At 37.4% G+C, this 16473-nt stretch overlaps 1 protein-coding gene across 40 annotated transcripts in view; it reads left to right on the top strand.

Moving 5' to 3' along the window:
• The window catches only part of PTPRD (protein tyrosine phosphatase receptor type D), a 1852740-nt gene that overhangs the window by 1155287 nt on the left and 680980 nt on the right, over positions 1 to 16473 (top strand). For all 40 annotated transcript variants that reach the window (XM_038769706.1, XM_038769707.1, XM_038769750.1 and 37 more), the window contains one exon: positions 4833 to 4875. The gene's annotated coding sequence lies outside the window, so the exon portion shown is untranslated. The remainder of the gene's footprint in view (positions 1 to 4832; positions 4876 to 16473) is intronic.

Raw genomic sequence — 16473 nt, 5'->3', positions numbered from 1 at the left:
CTCTATAGGAATTAATTTACATATGTATCCTTTCTGCATCATCAGCCAGCAAAAAGGACACTGCTTACTGCTGTCAAGGGGGTACTTGGAAATGTCTTCATTTTCCACATAATAATTTCAATTTAACTGACGTCCATTTTGGCCTATTAAAAATTTTTCATATGATATTGTTTTTATTGTTGCGAGTGAAATTCTTTAACGGTTGAGGGGAAATTTTGTGCCAGTACTTGTCCTGTGATAGTTTGTGGTTGGGTGCAAAGCTCTCACCAGATAGCAATCACACTTTCGAGAAGCAGCAGTCCCCACGTATGTTCTTCATTTCAACAAATATAACCTTAAAAATGTAAAGTTAAATGAGAAATAAATAATGTAACCACCATTTTAGGCTTTTGTTAGACTGAAGATATGAAGTGACTGTCTTTTCTCATTCCTTGAAACTTATACATGCTCAGAAAATACAAGGAAAACTTCTGCTGCTCTTGAAATGAAAATGTGCAATGTAATTGCTTATTGTAAGCCATTTTTGAAGGCTCAGAGGAGTCAAGTTCAAACCTTTTCAAAAGACCTTGGCTCTAATACTGCCTGCTGTGACCCTGGGCAAGTCATTTAATTTCTCTGTGCCTCACTCAGTGGTATTTGAGTGCTTATTTTGTGCAAGGTACAGTACCATAACTGGACACACACCCTTACAATCCAGGTGGTTGAGACAAGCATGAAAATAAATTGCAAGTAGAGGAAGCAACTGAGTTTAAAGATATGTACAAAAGTTCTGTGGGGATGAGGGAGAGGTGAAATGCCTAGTGGGTAGGATTAAGTGCATTTGTGATTCAGTATAGGGGGGGGAAAAAGGATGGGAAGATGACATAGAAAAAGGGTTTCTTAGAGGAGATGTGATTGTCCTGATTTGTAAATGAGGAGTAAATGCCTGTCCTCCCTCTCCCTCAGAGTGGGAGCCCCATGATGGACAAGGACTCTTTCCTCTGTGATAGTAATGTGCTTGGCATATAGTGCTTAACAAGTGCCACAATTATTAAACCTACCAGATATAACAAATGACATATGCCTTTTTTATCTGAGTATGAAACAACAAAAATTCCTGCTTTGAGCAGTAAAAACAATTAAGGTAAAAAAAACTTACCTTTACTTTTACTCGTCAGGGAACGAATCTACCAACTCTGATATATTGTACTTTCCCGAGCACTTAGTACAGTGCTCTGCACACAGTAAGTGCTCAATAAATATGATTGCCCCCACCTCACAAGAACGATTATTGATTGAAATAGTCATGGTGTAAAGGGTAAGATAGTTGGATAGTACAGCTGATTTCAACAATGGGGTGAGTTCATATGTTTAAAAAGTGTCTTTGCACATGGAAAATTAACATTTGTGGAGAATACTTTAAGATAGGGTCAAAAATGCATTGCTAACTACAGCATCTTCAATAAACCTAGTAGTGTACATAGGATCATGTAACTAGGATCAGAAGGGAGAGCAAGGGAGATGATTTTATTTAAAGAAATAGTTATTATAACAATAATAATTGTGGTATTTAAGTGCTTACTAAATGCCAGTTGTATTAAGTGCTGGGATAGAAGATAATAGGGTTGGACTCAGTTGCTGTCCCACACGGAGCTCACAGTCTTAATCCCCATTTTACAATTGAGGAAAGGGAGGCCCAGAGAAGTTAAACGACTTGCCCAAGGTTACCCTGCAGACAAGTGGAGAAGCCAGGATTAGAACCTAGCTCCTCTAACACCCAGACCCATGCTCTTTCCACTAGGCCATGCTGCTGCTTATAGTTATAAATTCAGGAGGAGGAAATGAAGAATAGAATGTCATAAATTCAGTAGGAGGAAATGAAGAATAGAAGATGTCATATAAGGCCCTTTCAGGACACGCACTGATTCAAGAAGTTGTTTTTGGTGTTCCCGTAGAAATATAGACGCAATAGGCATAGGTTCCTCACTGGTTGGAGAACCAAAAAGATTTTTGCTCAACATATATAATGCTGAGGAAGTGCTGCAGCACTTCAGAGATGCCACTGTAATCACCACCTTCAAGGAGAAAGAAGAAGCTACAGGGGCATCTCAGTCTCTCCCTTGCTGCCACAATTCTTCATAGAGAGGCTACTGAAGAACACTGTTACCTTTGCAGCTCTTTAATGACAATGAGGCTTCAGATCAAAATGCAGATAAAGGGAGAAGGGCAGAGAACTATTTCTTTTACTTGTACATATTTATTCTATTTATTTTATTTGGTTAATATGTTTAGTTTTGTTGTCTGTCTCCCCCTTCTAGACTGTGAGCCCGCTGTTGGGTAGGGACCGTCTCTAGATGTTGCCGACTTGTACTTCCCAAGCGCTTAGTACAGTGCTCTGCACACAGTAAGCGCTCAATAAATACGATTGAATGAATGAATGAAGAACAAAACTAAGACCTCCTGGAACTCAGTAGCAGACAGAGGCTCTGTCACCTAAGTAAGAGCAGAACCTCACTTAGTACCCCATCACTTAGTACAGTCCTTAGTTCAGGGCACCTAATAAGCATTTAACAAATGCCATAAAAATATGAAGAATACATTTAAAATAAAGCAATAATATAAATATATTAGCAAACTGGAAATGGTAATATATCCATCTCAGAACAACATGGAAGTGACATCATTTAGACTGGGACTCTTATTCATGCACGAGTTATACAACATTGTTATACGTTTCCAAAACAATTATTTTTTTATAGCAGCTATGCTGTTTGGGGTATTTTTCCATAACTTATAACACGAATTTCAAAAAACATTTGGCTATATTTACACACATGTTTATGTGGGTAAATTATGATTTTGTTATGTTTCAGGGTTGAGCCCAGCACATGCAACATTGTAGATACGCCAAATCATATTTCATCCTCTAATGCTTAGTTTTATGTTCTTGATCAACATTGAGCAATGGGATTATGAGAGACCCTCATAGGAGGTTGAGATGGATTCAGATTAGAAGCTAAAATTGGGCATTTGCTGGCCCAGAGTCATGGTTTTGAAGGATGTTTCAATTTAAGCCCTCAAGTCAAAATAAATGTTAGACCTCGATAACCTTTTTATAAGCCCTAAACCCATGTGCAATCAAGAACCTATTTCCCATGTATTGTTTTGAATCGTTACACAGAATCCAAGACATTGACAGACTATTCATTTCAATTTTTTATTAATGACCTACTGAGTGGCAAGTGAAATTAAATGTAGGGTTTGCTAACCACCTATTAAAAATTTATTTATTCCAACGCAGATGTTTCCTTAAATGGACTGTCTATGTTAGCCTCTGACTAATTTTTTTTTGGTGCTCAAAGTAAATTAGAATTCTCGGAAGCCATGTCTCCCAACTGTTGTTGAACATTGAGTGGAGAAAACACTCTGGATTGACTGCACCCTTTTTTTTTTTTGAATCACTAAAAGCCAAAGATTGTAGTCTGTTAAAGTGGTAGATCTGAGGGTAAAGGAACATTTGAGAAATTCTGCCTTTGGAGAATGGTAATGTAGATTTGCGGCAAGTGCTTGCTTGACAGAGGAGAATAATGTTAAGGCTGAATATACTCTGTTATTCAATAATAATAATAATTGTGGTATTTGAGCGCTTACTATGTGCCAGGCACTCTACTAGGTGCTGGGGTGGATATAAGCAAATCGGGGTGTGTCCCACATGGGGCTCACAGTCTTAATCCCCATTGCACAGATGAGGGAACTGAGGCCCAGAGAAGTAAAGTGTCTCGCCCAAGGTCACACAGCAGACAAGTGGCAGGGCCTGGATTAGAACCCATGACCTTCAGACTCCCAAGCCCATGCTCTATGCCATTCTGTTTTGCCAAGACTGCCTCACAGCTGTATTATTTTAAGAGTCTCAAATTATATATAGCCCTTACAGATCCCGGAAGATGATTTAAAGAGTGCTCATTAGATATAGAAATGAAAATAATTTAGATAACTATGAATGCCGCCATTTTCTGAGGCACTCTATTTTGGCTTCCAGTTGTTGATTTGCTTTCTAAATTTTGTAAAAGCCGAAAGTGACCAGGGAAGACAAAAAAAAAAAAAAAAAAAGAAACTAGCAACTATATTGTCAAAGGCAAAGGTGTGTTTAGGCATCATAATGAGCTGTAAATCTGTAGTTATTTTAATCCCTGACACGGATTGGATGTGTGGGGAAAAAAATTTAACAAAAGCCCAGGTTTTGGGTGTTGTGCTTTCCGACACACACTCCTTTCATTCTCTGATCCCTAATGAAAACTCGAAAAATATGTTTTATAAATCTTGAAATTGTAATTTTAATGTGTTCAAGAGCCCATAACACTAGCAATAGCAATTCCTGTGCAGCACAGTTGTGTGTTTCTAGCATTGTACTCGAGTTTTATGAAGTCTCAAATAATGAGGTGTGGAATCCTTTCATTGGGTTCTCATTGTATCAGATTTATTTTTATTTTTGTTTTAATTAATGTACCTGAGGAATTACATGTAAAACATAAATTTGAATCTGATGTATTTTTTCCTGAATTTCAAGTGAAACATAGGGTAACCTTTGCTGTTTCATAAGGAATGATGCAAATATTTTCAATTCAGTAAGAATTAAGGAATTCAGACATTTTGCATAGAGTAAATGAATTAGTTTGGCCTTTTTTTAAGTATGCTAGTCACCGTGCGATGAGTAATTTTTCCTTTCATTGAAATTTAACAAAATTTCACAGTGAAATATGAAGGTTACAATCATGCATTGAACAAATAAAGCAATTTCTTATGCGGAATAATATTTATCTCAATTAAATTTTTCAATCTTTTATTTTGCTTAGGTGAGAAGTCCGGTGAACAACAGTGGGATCTGAAGACACACAAGTAAGATTTAGGTTTTTTGTCTTCTACATTTTTGTCATGTTATGATCTACTCCCCCCTAAGTTATTAGTAATTTTGATTTGGCATTTGAGCATCATAGTTCAGCTCTTTGGAGCTTTGGGCTACACTATGAAGCTTTTTGATTTTGACATATTTGGGATATTTGTGGAAGGTCTTATGAGGATAGCTAAGCAGTAGTGAAAGTACTTTTGGAATTGATATAGAAGTTTCTGAAATTTGATGTCATTTGGATTTTGAAAGTGGGATCAAGAATGAATTTTATCAACCGAACCTACTTTCACAGTTTTTAGAATGTAAGGGTAGTGAGTTGAAGTCATGTTTTTAATGGTTAAAATAAAGCATCTGTTCCCTCTTGGCTAACTTGCCAACAAATGGCTAAGTTTCCTATTGTGTTTTTTCCACTGAAAATATTTAAACATAAAAGAATTGCCATGACTGGGGCCCTTCAAGATCTGATGAAACTGGTGCCGGCAGCTTAAAGAAAAAGAACTGTAAAAATAACTTTAATTAAAAGCCAATTGGTGAGACCCCTGAAATTTCCCAAACTATTTGAAGTCATGTACCACCCACTTTATTGTTTATTAAGTAAATCAATGAAATGTATTCCTGGTTGCTGAGAGCATATGCTGAAGAATTTAACTCTATTAGAATGGTTAAAATTACCTTGGTGTTCAGGAGCACAAAAGAGTGCAGTTAGTTTCTGTGATTTCCATGTACCAGCAAAGGAAAGGTTAACCACATTACTGTTTTCTAAATGGTTATGAATAGATTTACTACAGAGTCTATTACATTTGCTATGCATTTTATGACATTTTGTAGTTTTAGATCCCATCACAGATCATGTGAGCAATAAAAGCTGTAATGAATTCTCCATTTTCATTGGCAGAGTAGAGTAAATGAATTAAGTTTGGCTTTTTTTTCTTTTTTGAAGTATGCTAGTATATATGTCTCATATTAGTTGCATTTTATGTCACTTTTTTAAGTCTATGGAAAATGTTTCCTAATTTTTGAATACGATTACCTCAATATTAAGTTGCTATGATTCTGGAAACTGGTATGTTTAAGTGAAAAGGCTCTTGTCTGCAGACCCCTCACAGCTAGTCACAGTCTCTTTAGTGGTGGCATTTTTGCTATAAAGGTAAATCAGGGCGCCATGAGCCCATCCTCACAGGCAAATTAGTTATTGGCTGAAACTCGATAGGGAAACATGAAAAATGGCATATAAGGACAAAAACAAATCTCATCCATGATGGGTAAAGACGGTTATACCAGAGGATACTAGAAAAAGACTTGGGGTCATTGTCGACCACACCCTGAATATGTCAGCACTTTTTACCGTTATTTAAAAAACCAGTTCACATGGTACTGGATTATTTCAATATGAGTAGGACGTACAAAATTTGGGAAGTAATATTTTTATTGTACCACACACTGTTCAGACCTTTATTAGAGGGCCGTTTCTGGTTTTAGTCGCTGAGCCTGGAAAGGACCCAGAGAAAAGCAACGTTACTGTTTAAAGGGATGGAAAATAGTTTCTGTAATGAAATATTAAAGAAGTTGGGGTATAAACGAGAAAAGAAAGGGCCAAAGGAATTTATAAAATTATATGAAGGGATTTATCTAGGTAATGCTGACCACTGAGAACTGCTAAAAAAAAGAAAAGAAAAGAAAATGGGCTTAAATTGAGAAGCAAGAAAGATTTGAGTTAAACATAAGGAAAGATACCAGTGTTTCATTACCTTGATTAGCAGGGTGATGAAACAATGGACTACGATACCATGGAGGCAGTAGAGCCTTCCTCCTTGCAGATTTTTGAGGAATCACTAGCTGTCTACCTGCTTGGCAGCTATCTCTCGAAGTCCATTCCAGCTGCCTGATTATCCATTCTATTATTGCAGATTGCTTTTGTAAATGATGTTGGATTGTGTCTGAATTTGGCAGCAGTTTCTGAAACTGCTTCAGTGTCAGTATGCAAGTAAGAGGTGGCATTCATTGCCTTGAAGGTGATTGCATATGCTTCAAACCTTAAGTCTGGGGAGGGACTTTTTTCTGAGGACTTAAGTGGCTGAGAAAAATCTAGCCCCTCTATCTTCCACTCACAACCGGCACAGGGATGATACACTGAAACTCTGTCATGATACCCAAATGCTGGCACATAATGATTTCGGATAGGACTAGGGTCGATTTAGTTCAGAAAGTGATCCTGGTAATTCCTTCCTCAGCACAGTCAACAACTCTCTACTCGTAAGATGTTTCCTATACATCTGAAAGACACACAAAAGAATTGTGAGTTGCTGTTCACACATCTGACCTCTGGAAAGTTGCTCTCCACTCTAAGCTCCAGCCAGTTGTGAAAAATGTGGAAAGGAAGCACAAAGGAGGCTTTTTTTCTGTGACGGTTATAGGTTAATGTTATTGCATTGTCCGAGCAATCAATAAGAGAAACAGTGTGGCTAAATGGAAAGAGCCCGGGCTTGGGAGTCAGAGGTCATGGGTTCGGATTCCAGTTCTGCCACTTGTCAGCTGGGTGACCTTGGGCAAGTCACTTAACTTCTCTGGGCCTCAGTTACCTCATCTGTAAAATGGGGATTAAGACTGTGAGCCCCATGTGGGACAACCCCATCACTTTGTTTCCCCCCCAGTGCTTAGAACAGTGATTTGAACATAGTAAGTGCTCAATAAATACCATTGTTGTTATTATTACTATTATTATCAATAAGACCCAAGATATTTTTTTCTGAGCCTAAATTGAAGTACATATTGTGTTTGATAAACGCACAAGATAAACCTTTTCACCACAGTTTTACGAAAAGGTCCAGGCTATAGTTTTATTTTCTTCTCCCCTAAGACTCAAATTGGGAGGCAACATGTAAGGAGATGGTAATACGCACTGAGACCTGAAATGTGTTCTGATAAATGTAAACCTCAAATACTATAGTACCTCATAAGTAAACATCATTGTGCTTAGGAAATGAGATTTAAAACCTGTTTGGAAATGAGCCCTCATTGGGTTAATATCGCACTAAAGATTTCTACTTCCTCATACGGTCTCCAGTGCAAATATATTGCTTGATAAAGATAACAGCTAATCTATCTTTGTAAAGCTATTTGAAGAGCTTTTGTTGTATAAATAGTTTTTCTCAATGGATTATTGTTAGTCAAACTTATGAATAATATATCCATATCTTTTGGGTGATTGGGCCCATAGTCATATCAACAAATTGTATTTTCATCTCCACCGACTAGCTTAAAATCCTTATGTCATAAGTTTTTTTCAAAGAAATGTGGCTTTAAATTTGTATTGGTTTGATATGTAGAATTTCCTAAGGGGGGAAAAAAAGGCAGATAGATATTAGGTGGTTTCCAGAGCTTACTCAAACATAGACATTGCTTAGAAACATTTGAAGTTTTCTTCAATAGCCAGAATCTATATTATGTGTTGGATTGTGTAGGACCTCTGCCTATTAAGAGTGTAGCTGAGAGCTAGACTATGTCCTAAAATCAAAGGGAAATTTGTTTACAATTCCATATTTCATATTTCATTCCTTCTGCTCAAACAATGCTGGAGGGGGAAATAAGTAAGTAACCCCTTTTCTGAAAACGAAAATCTAACATTACTACAATTGAACCAAATCTGTGTTTACTTCACAAAGCCTTCAATTATTTTCCATATAAAGTTGCCATGCACATATGGCTGTATGGCTTTAGAAGAAACTGGTTATGAAGATCAGAAGAAGCTCCTATGACAGCAGTACTCCTGTGCTGTCTCCCCCTTCTAGACTGTGAGTGCACTGTTGGGTAGGGACTTTATATGTCGCCGAATTGTACTTTCAAAGCACTTAGTACAGTGCTCTGCACACAGTAAGCGCTTAATAAATACGATTGAATGAATGAATGAATGCTCCATCAAAGAACTGTACTGAGAGAGGACTATCAAAGTTGAATTTAAATGAAACTATACTTAAAGGAAAACCAAGTAGGCGAAACCTGCTAGGATTTTACTGGATAGTTGCTTTTACTTGAATAGTTCACTATTCTGTAGTGAACTACAGGAATAATCTTATCATTGCCTCCTTGGTGATCTTGAAGGGGATTAAAAACTATCTAACTTACATCCTAGAGATGGCTCATTCACCGGAAACTGTCTCACCCAGGTTAGGCTCAATAATAATAATAATAAGAATAATAATAATGGCATTTGTTAAGCACTTACTATGTGCCAACCACTGTTCTAAGCACCGGGGGGGGGGTGTAAGATAATCAGGTTGTTCCACTGGGGCTCACAGTTTTCATTCCCATTTATAGATGAGGTAACTGAGGCACAGAGTTCAGTGACTTGCCCAAAGTCACACAGCTGACAAGTGGTGGAGCCGGGATTAGAACCCATGACCTCTGACTCCCGAGTCCGTGCTCTTTCCACTGAGCCACGCTGCTTCTTATGATCTAGTAATTGTCCGTACCTGAAGATTATTATTAATTATGATCTGTGAACCAGTTAAATATTTCTACCATTCGTGATTGATAGTACACAATGATTGAGGTCGATTTAAGCTTGTTTTGTCATTGGACTGTTCATAGTAAATTCATTTTTCCCCTCCGTTATCCTAACACAGTTCTTGATTGATTCTAGTGCAGTTATCTGATTTATTAATTTTTTTTTCTGCAGAATGTTCCCCATTTAATACATCAGGGTCTAATGATGTTTGTTAGTTCTGGCATACCTTTACTGGGGTTTATATAGTGTTCTACTGTCAAAGTGCTGTTATAGCTCATTTCTCTCAATAGCGGTACCATCAATCTTCTAAATTTTTTTGGCTTTATTGTCATTGCTTTAGTGTCTGTCCTGTTTTTAATTCCAAAAAATGTAAATAGAAAATAAAATTTATGAGGGCAATATTGGCTAAGAATAGGAAATTCATCTGTAGAGGTTATCCTCCTATATAGTACAGTACTCTGTCGGATAACAAGAAGAGCAAGACATATCCTTTTTCTAACATCTTTGAGTTTTATGAGGATTCATGACATCTTTGGTGCCATGGGAGGCTGGATGCCTTGTTGTTTTAAAGAACTGTGCTTAGTTATTCTGATAGCAGAACATATAAAATGCTTTATGTTTAGAAAATGAACCGTACTACAGAGACTTGATAAAGACACTGCTCTTATCCTTGTATCTGCTTTTAAAATGTCTGATGCTCTTATTCTTAAATCTCACTAGAAAAAAGTTGAATTCTCATTGTAAACAAATAGCTTTTTTACACTTTTATGTAAGCTTTGCAATTAACCTGTATGCTAAGGGAAAATACTGATGGCCTACTTTTTAAAGTAATGGTTGCTGGAAATGTTGCATTTGGATATGCCATTAACGCAGGTAGCACAGACATTGTCTCATAGTGTAGATAGTGCAGTTTTATTCTCATATGCTACAGTGGATTGTCACATGAGGATTTAAGAAAGATTATTTTAGTTTGTGCTAAATTTATTTACACTGTGCTAAATGTAAAAACAGCTATTAAAGAAGGAGCTTTGGTTTATTCTTTGAACTGCTACTTGGTTAGAGTTAATCAAACTGCCGCTGTTATAATTTCTCATAGTATTGGATTGAACCCGTTGGAAATGAAAATAGATTATGGGCTTCAGAGTAGCAATTAATAGTGTGAGCCTGTTTTCTCTGTTAGGAATGTGAGTCCCCCTGACTTCTAATAACATGTTTGATTTTTTTTTTTTCACTTAATGTATACCCTGTCTGAATACTACTGTTATTGGCAATTTTTTTTGTATCCAGATTAGAGACTTTATTTTTATGTGATTTTTAGCAATACTTACACAGCTGATTATGTATTACATAATACACTGCAGTTAATACATATTTTACATTTATTCTTCTGGGAGTTTGTTGTTCCATCTTTCCCTATGAATGCCATGTTAGGGTATGAGATGAATCGTAAATCTTAAGATTCGAAATTTCAAATCTCCCCACCTTCAAAGCCTTATTCAAATCACATTTCCTCCAAGATGCCTTCCCTTGACTAAAGCCTCATTTCCTCTACTCCCTCCGACTTCTGCATTGCCCTTGCATTGGATTTCTACCCTTCATTCACCCCACCCCAAGCCCCACAGCATGTATGTACATATCTGTAATTTATTTATAATTCTCTCTCCCCTTCTAGACAGTAAGTTCCTCGTAGACAGGGAGCGTATCTAGCACCTCTTACATTGTACTCTCCCGAGTGCTTAGGAATTGATTCAACTACACCTGAGAGAAAACAAGTTTGTAATCTGCTGGACTTGGTGGTCAAGGACATTCAACAGATGAGAGACCCTGTGGAAAAAATGCCCTGTCTTCTTTGAGCTGACATATATGTACTCAAAATGCCCCTCCAGCTAATATTAATCATTTGATAGCTAGTTAAGGGAGAAATCTCTTGGGTTACCAGAATACAAGATACATAAAGATTTATAAATGGCAATATAAAAATTACCAAGGGCCTATAGAGCTGTTTAATCAATCATTAGTATTTATCAAGGGCCTACTGTGTGAAGAGCACTGTACTGAAATCTTGGGAGTACAACAGATGTAAAAGACAGTTTCTCTCTTTAGCTGAGTGCACTGCATCCAATAGGTGCTTGATAAATACCATTGCCACCACTAGTACTCCTACTTCTCAGTAAGCTTGTAATCTAATGGGGAAAATAGATACTAAATGCTTAATAAATATTATCATTATTATTGTTATTATTAGAGGTCTTAGATTTGGGAGTCTAGCCACATGTTGTTTTTTTAATTATCCATTTACGATGAGGATATATTTTCAAAATCATCATCATCATCAATCGTATTTATTGAGCGCTTACTGTGTGCAGAGCACTGACTAAGCGCTTGGGAAGTACAAGTTGGCAACATATAGAGACAGTCCCTACCCAATAGTGGGCTCACAGTCTAGTATTTCCATTCCATTAAAATTCTCCTTAGCACACAGAGGTCATGGGTTCAAATCCCAACTCCGCCAATTGTCAGCTGTGTGACTTTGGGCAAGTCACTTAACTTCTCTGTGCCTCAGTTCCCTCATCTGTAAAATGAGGATTAAGACTGTGAGCCCCACGTAGGACAACCTGATCACCTTGTATTCCCCCAGCGCTTAGAACAGTGCTTTGCACATAGTAAGCACTTAACAAATACAATTATTATTATTATTATTATTCATCAGTGACACTGGAGATGGCATAAGCTTGGGTAACATAAATTTTGCTTCAGTACACTCTTTAAGACCTTTAAGATCAGTGTAGAAAGTAGGAATGCCGTCCTGTGGCACTTCATGCTCTACTTGTTTTGTAGCTAGATAACTTTAATCCACTGTATCCAAACACTAAGATATTGTTCTAGTTGTGATTACATTGGTCTTTATGGGGAAATAGTTAAATATGTCTCATGAGACTTAGGTTGTCTCAATTTTTTTGAAAAAAGGTAAGGTTTTATTTCAGTTATTTCTTATTTATGATTTCCTCTATTCTTCCACGCTTCAACTGATGTCTTAGTTGCCACAAGAGGGAAGAAACACCTAGAATGCAAAATAATGTTTCAATTTTGGGAATGTGACTAAGAGGATTAGCAATTTGTGAATGCAGTTATACCTGGAGTCTTACTTTTCTGGAAATACAATTAGAATTAACGATTTGAATGATATATGGGTTTAATGCCATCATTTTATACTCAGTTGAAAAGAATCCATAAGAATCCTTATATGCACTCTACTTATTCACTGTAAATTACTCCTCTTCTCCCGTCACGTAATGGACTTCCTGTCCTCTCCGACTCTCTAATTACTCATGCTACTATCTCAAAGGAACCTTCTTGTAATTTAAAAAAAAATTACACTACTGTTTTAATTATTCAGTAAAAGACTGATTAGAAAATGTCAGAGCAATGCGCATCTAATTCGCAATTAGAAATATATATAAGTGATAAGCTCTGTGGATCAAGTTTTTCACCTCAAGGGAATGAAGTTTAAATCCAGTCTGGATCAGGAGTTTAATTTCAGGGAAATATCGTTCATAAGAAAACGGCATTTGGTGGCTTATGTTCCCTTAATAACCATTAGGAAGACGAGGATTAAAACTTGACCAAAACCCCCTACTTAGGATATGGGAGGAAAGTAACTATGTGTTCAGGGGAGGCAGTTGCCCTTTGTATTTTATTTTTTAAAAATTTTGTCCTTCTGTAGACAGTCATTTGCATTTTTGCCCAGAAAGCATATAAAATGAACACATACCTTGGTGACTCTGAATCTCTGTGAAGCTTAAAATCAACTTATTCCACAGCAGTAACAGGGATCTAAAACTCACCAAGTTATTTACAGCCCACAGAATGACATCAAGTAACTAGTAGCAATGGTGACATAAAAAACACTGCCTCTGGTTCTTGAATTCCTTCCATGAAGGTGAACTTTTGTCTTCTGCAAACAACTGAGTGAAGTGCCTTGCTATCTTCAAAAGTAAACCAAAGTGAAACCTGGAAGGAAAATTGAATGTTATTCCTTGTAATTAGGATTTTTAAAAATCCGAGCATTTTGATTGGCATTAAACAAGTATCTGCTAGGGCATGATGTGGTCAGTTCGGGAGCAAGATATGCATTTCAAAAAGTTACAGGAATCCCCACTATTCAATTGAACTATCATTTTTTGCAAGCATTCAGAATTCAACTAAGATCCACATTTAAAGTAGAAACCCTTTAAATTAAATGATGCCTATGAGAGTGCAGTACCTTGATGTCCTGGCATGAACCTAGGGCGAAGTGTAATTTTGGCCTGAACCCGTGAAAAATAAATCAAAAAGGAGTAAAAATGCTTATGAAATGGTATTGATTTTAAAAGCATGAATTAAGTACTAAATGAACATCTTGTTTCAGTATAATTTGCCTTCATGTGACATTTCCCCACTCAAAAGCACCTCCAACACCTTCAGGTTCCTTTTGTGTGAAATGGAAATTTCAAATTGGGACTTCCATGTCCATAAATCACAAATTATACTTTATATCACATGTTTGATATGAAAATTCTGGTCCATCAAGCTTGAGGAAAAAAATTAAAAAGCGGTTTCAGTGTGTTTTGTTGTAAACAAACCCATATAATTTTGTAGGTCTATTAAATATTCCTTCACCTGGGAATACTTGTATTTTTCCCTGCCCTTCAGAAGCTGTCTGCACCAGAAATTATAGACTGCTCTGTTATTCGAACAGCCCTTACAGTTTTCCCAGATATGGTTTTCTAGGGTGGGAATCACCTATAGTTAACCCAGTTACCGGGAGGATTGTCTTTAGCAGGCTAGATACTCATCAAGGAGGGATAATGGATTTGTCATCGGAAACAGCTGGCTCTGATGAGGGAGCCTTTATTGGCTAGTCTGGGGAAACCAAGGATATCTCATTTAAGAAAAGAATGACTGTTGAATGAGGAGCTGTCTGAAATGTATTAGATAGTAATAAAGTGAACTTTATTAAACAGCACCCTAGAGAGCAATAATATCACAGGCTACGGCAGAGGGCAGTAGGAATGTGTCTACCAGCTATTTAATCTTTTTCACACTTTGTTTTCAGTGAGGGGGGATAGGATCTATCTTATCCGGAAAGATCCGGGGAAATTTCGAACCTCTTTTGAGTAATGGTTAGTGTGATCATTTCTGGAATCTTCCAGCTAGTCATACTCATATCCATTTCAACCGATGAAAAGCGATTGAGGCTCTCGTAGAACCACTTGGGTTTTCCTCCCTGAATGCCTGCTCTTAATTGATACTCTGGAGGGCAAAAAGAGAACATGGTTAATGAAGGAATGGACTAATTCTTCAAATTATGCTGTGGTCTGTAATGACTTTAACACACAGCAGATAATGCGAATAGCATTGAAAATTAACTCATTTGGGCTTCACTGTTCCCAGTTTGATGGAACGAGGCTTGCATGGAAAAAGAAGTCAAAGCGTATAAAGATACACGTGTTTCGAAACTGAGCTATTACTTTTACAGTACAGTGCACATCTTTCTAGAGAAAAATTTCATTCGTTTCCTTGTTCAATAATATCTTCCCCAAACCTGCCCAATTCCCCCCAAAAGATCAGTCATCCCTGAATTAAGGTAAAAATGTTTTTCACCTGAGCCCCCAAACTGATGTTTTACCCCAGTTACAGATTGTTGGGTAGGAACCGTCTCTATATGTTGCCAACTTGTACTTCCCAAGTGCTTAGTACAGTGCTCTGCACACAGTAAGCGCTCAATAAATACCATTGAATGAATGAATTTCAAATGTTGAATTGTTTTGTTTCTCCTTGACACTTTTTCAGTTTCCTATAGGCAAAGCCTGTAAAGGGAAGAACCCAACAAGTGACTACTCAATCCAATGATCAATGGAGTTTATTGAAGTTTAAGTTTATTTTATTTATTATTCAGAGCACTGCATTAAAAACATGGAAGAGCACAATACAATAGAGTTGGTAGACATTATGCTTGCCCTCTAGGAGCATTCCAGTGGGGAGAGACAGACATGAAAATAATTACAGGTAGGAGAAAAAGCAAAGTAGCATGGCTTAGTGGATAGGGCATGGGCCTGGATACCAGCAGGACCTGGGTTCTAAACCTAGCTCCTCTACTTGTCTGCTGTGTGACCTTGGACAAGTCACTTCACTTCTGTGGACCTCAGTTCCCTCATCTGGAAAATGGAGATTGAGACTGAGCCCCATGTGGGCCAGGGACTGTGTCCAACCTGATTTGCTTGTATAATAATGATGGTATTTAAGTGCTTTCTATGTGCCAAGCACTGTTCTTGTATCCACCCCAGCGCTTAGTACAGTGCCTTGTACATAGTAAGTGCTTACCAAATACCGCAGTTGTTATTATAAGGATATGTACATAAGTGCTATGGGGTGACTTTGAGTGTTGAAATGTTTAGAAGGAACAGACCCAAGTGACTAGGTGACACTGAAGAGATAGAGAATAGAGGGAGAAAATGGAATCTTAGGGAAGGCTTCTTGGAGAAGATTGATTTTAGTAGTGATCAATCAGTGTATCAACTCATACTGCTGTTTGTCTTTTACACCTATCGTAGGCATCCAAGCCCCTAGTATAATGTTCTGCACACAGGTTCTCAGTTAAACCTACATTGGAATTATGACAGCTCGTTGCCAACCACTTGGTTACCTATTCATTTCTGACTAGAACTGATTCCTCCTTCAAATGCAGCAGACAACTTCTCTTCTCATCTTCCAAGCCCTTCGAAAATGCCATTTCATCCAGGATGTCTTCCCCAATTAATCTCTCAGCTCCCCACCCTTCATTGTCTCCAACAGGCACTTGAGAATGATGTTGTCATCTAAGCACTTAGGTATTCACACCCTTGTCTCCTTCCAGTGTACATATGTATGTATGCATAGTATAAAGGACTATAGGACTCCACCTACCTAATTTATTTTAATGTCTGTCTCCTGTTCATTGTCACATTTATTGAGCGCTTACTGTATGCAGAGCACTGTACTAAGCACTTGGGAAGTAAAAATCGGCAACGTATAGAGACGGTCCCTGCTCAACAATGGGCTCACA

Source organism: Tachyglossus aculeatus, chromosome X4 (genome assembly GCF_015852505.1).
Source record: "Tachyglossus aculeatus isolate mTacAcu1 chromosome X4, mTacAcu1.pri, whole genome shotgun sequence".
Classification (NCBI taxonomy): domain Eukaryota; kingdom Metazoa; phylum Chordata; class Mammalia; order Monotremata; family Tachyglossidae; genus Tachyglossus; species Tachyglossus aculeatus.
The sequence above is the reverse complement of the archived record's forward strand: the minus strand, read 5'-3'. Positions and strand labels throughout refer to the sequence as shown.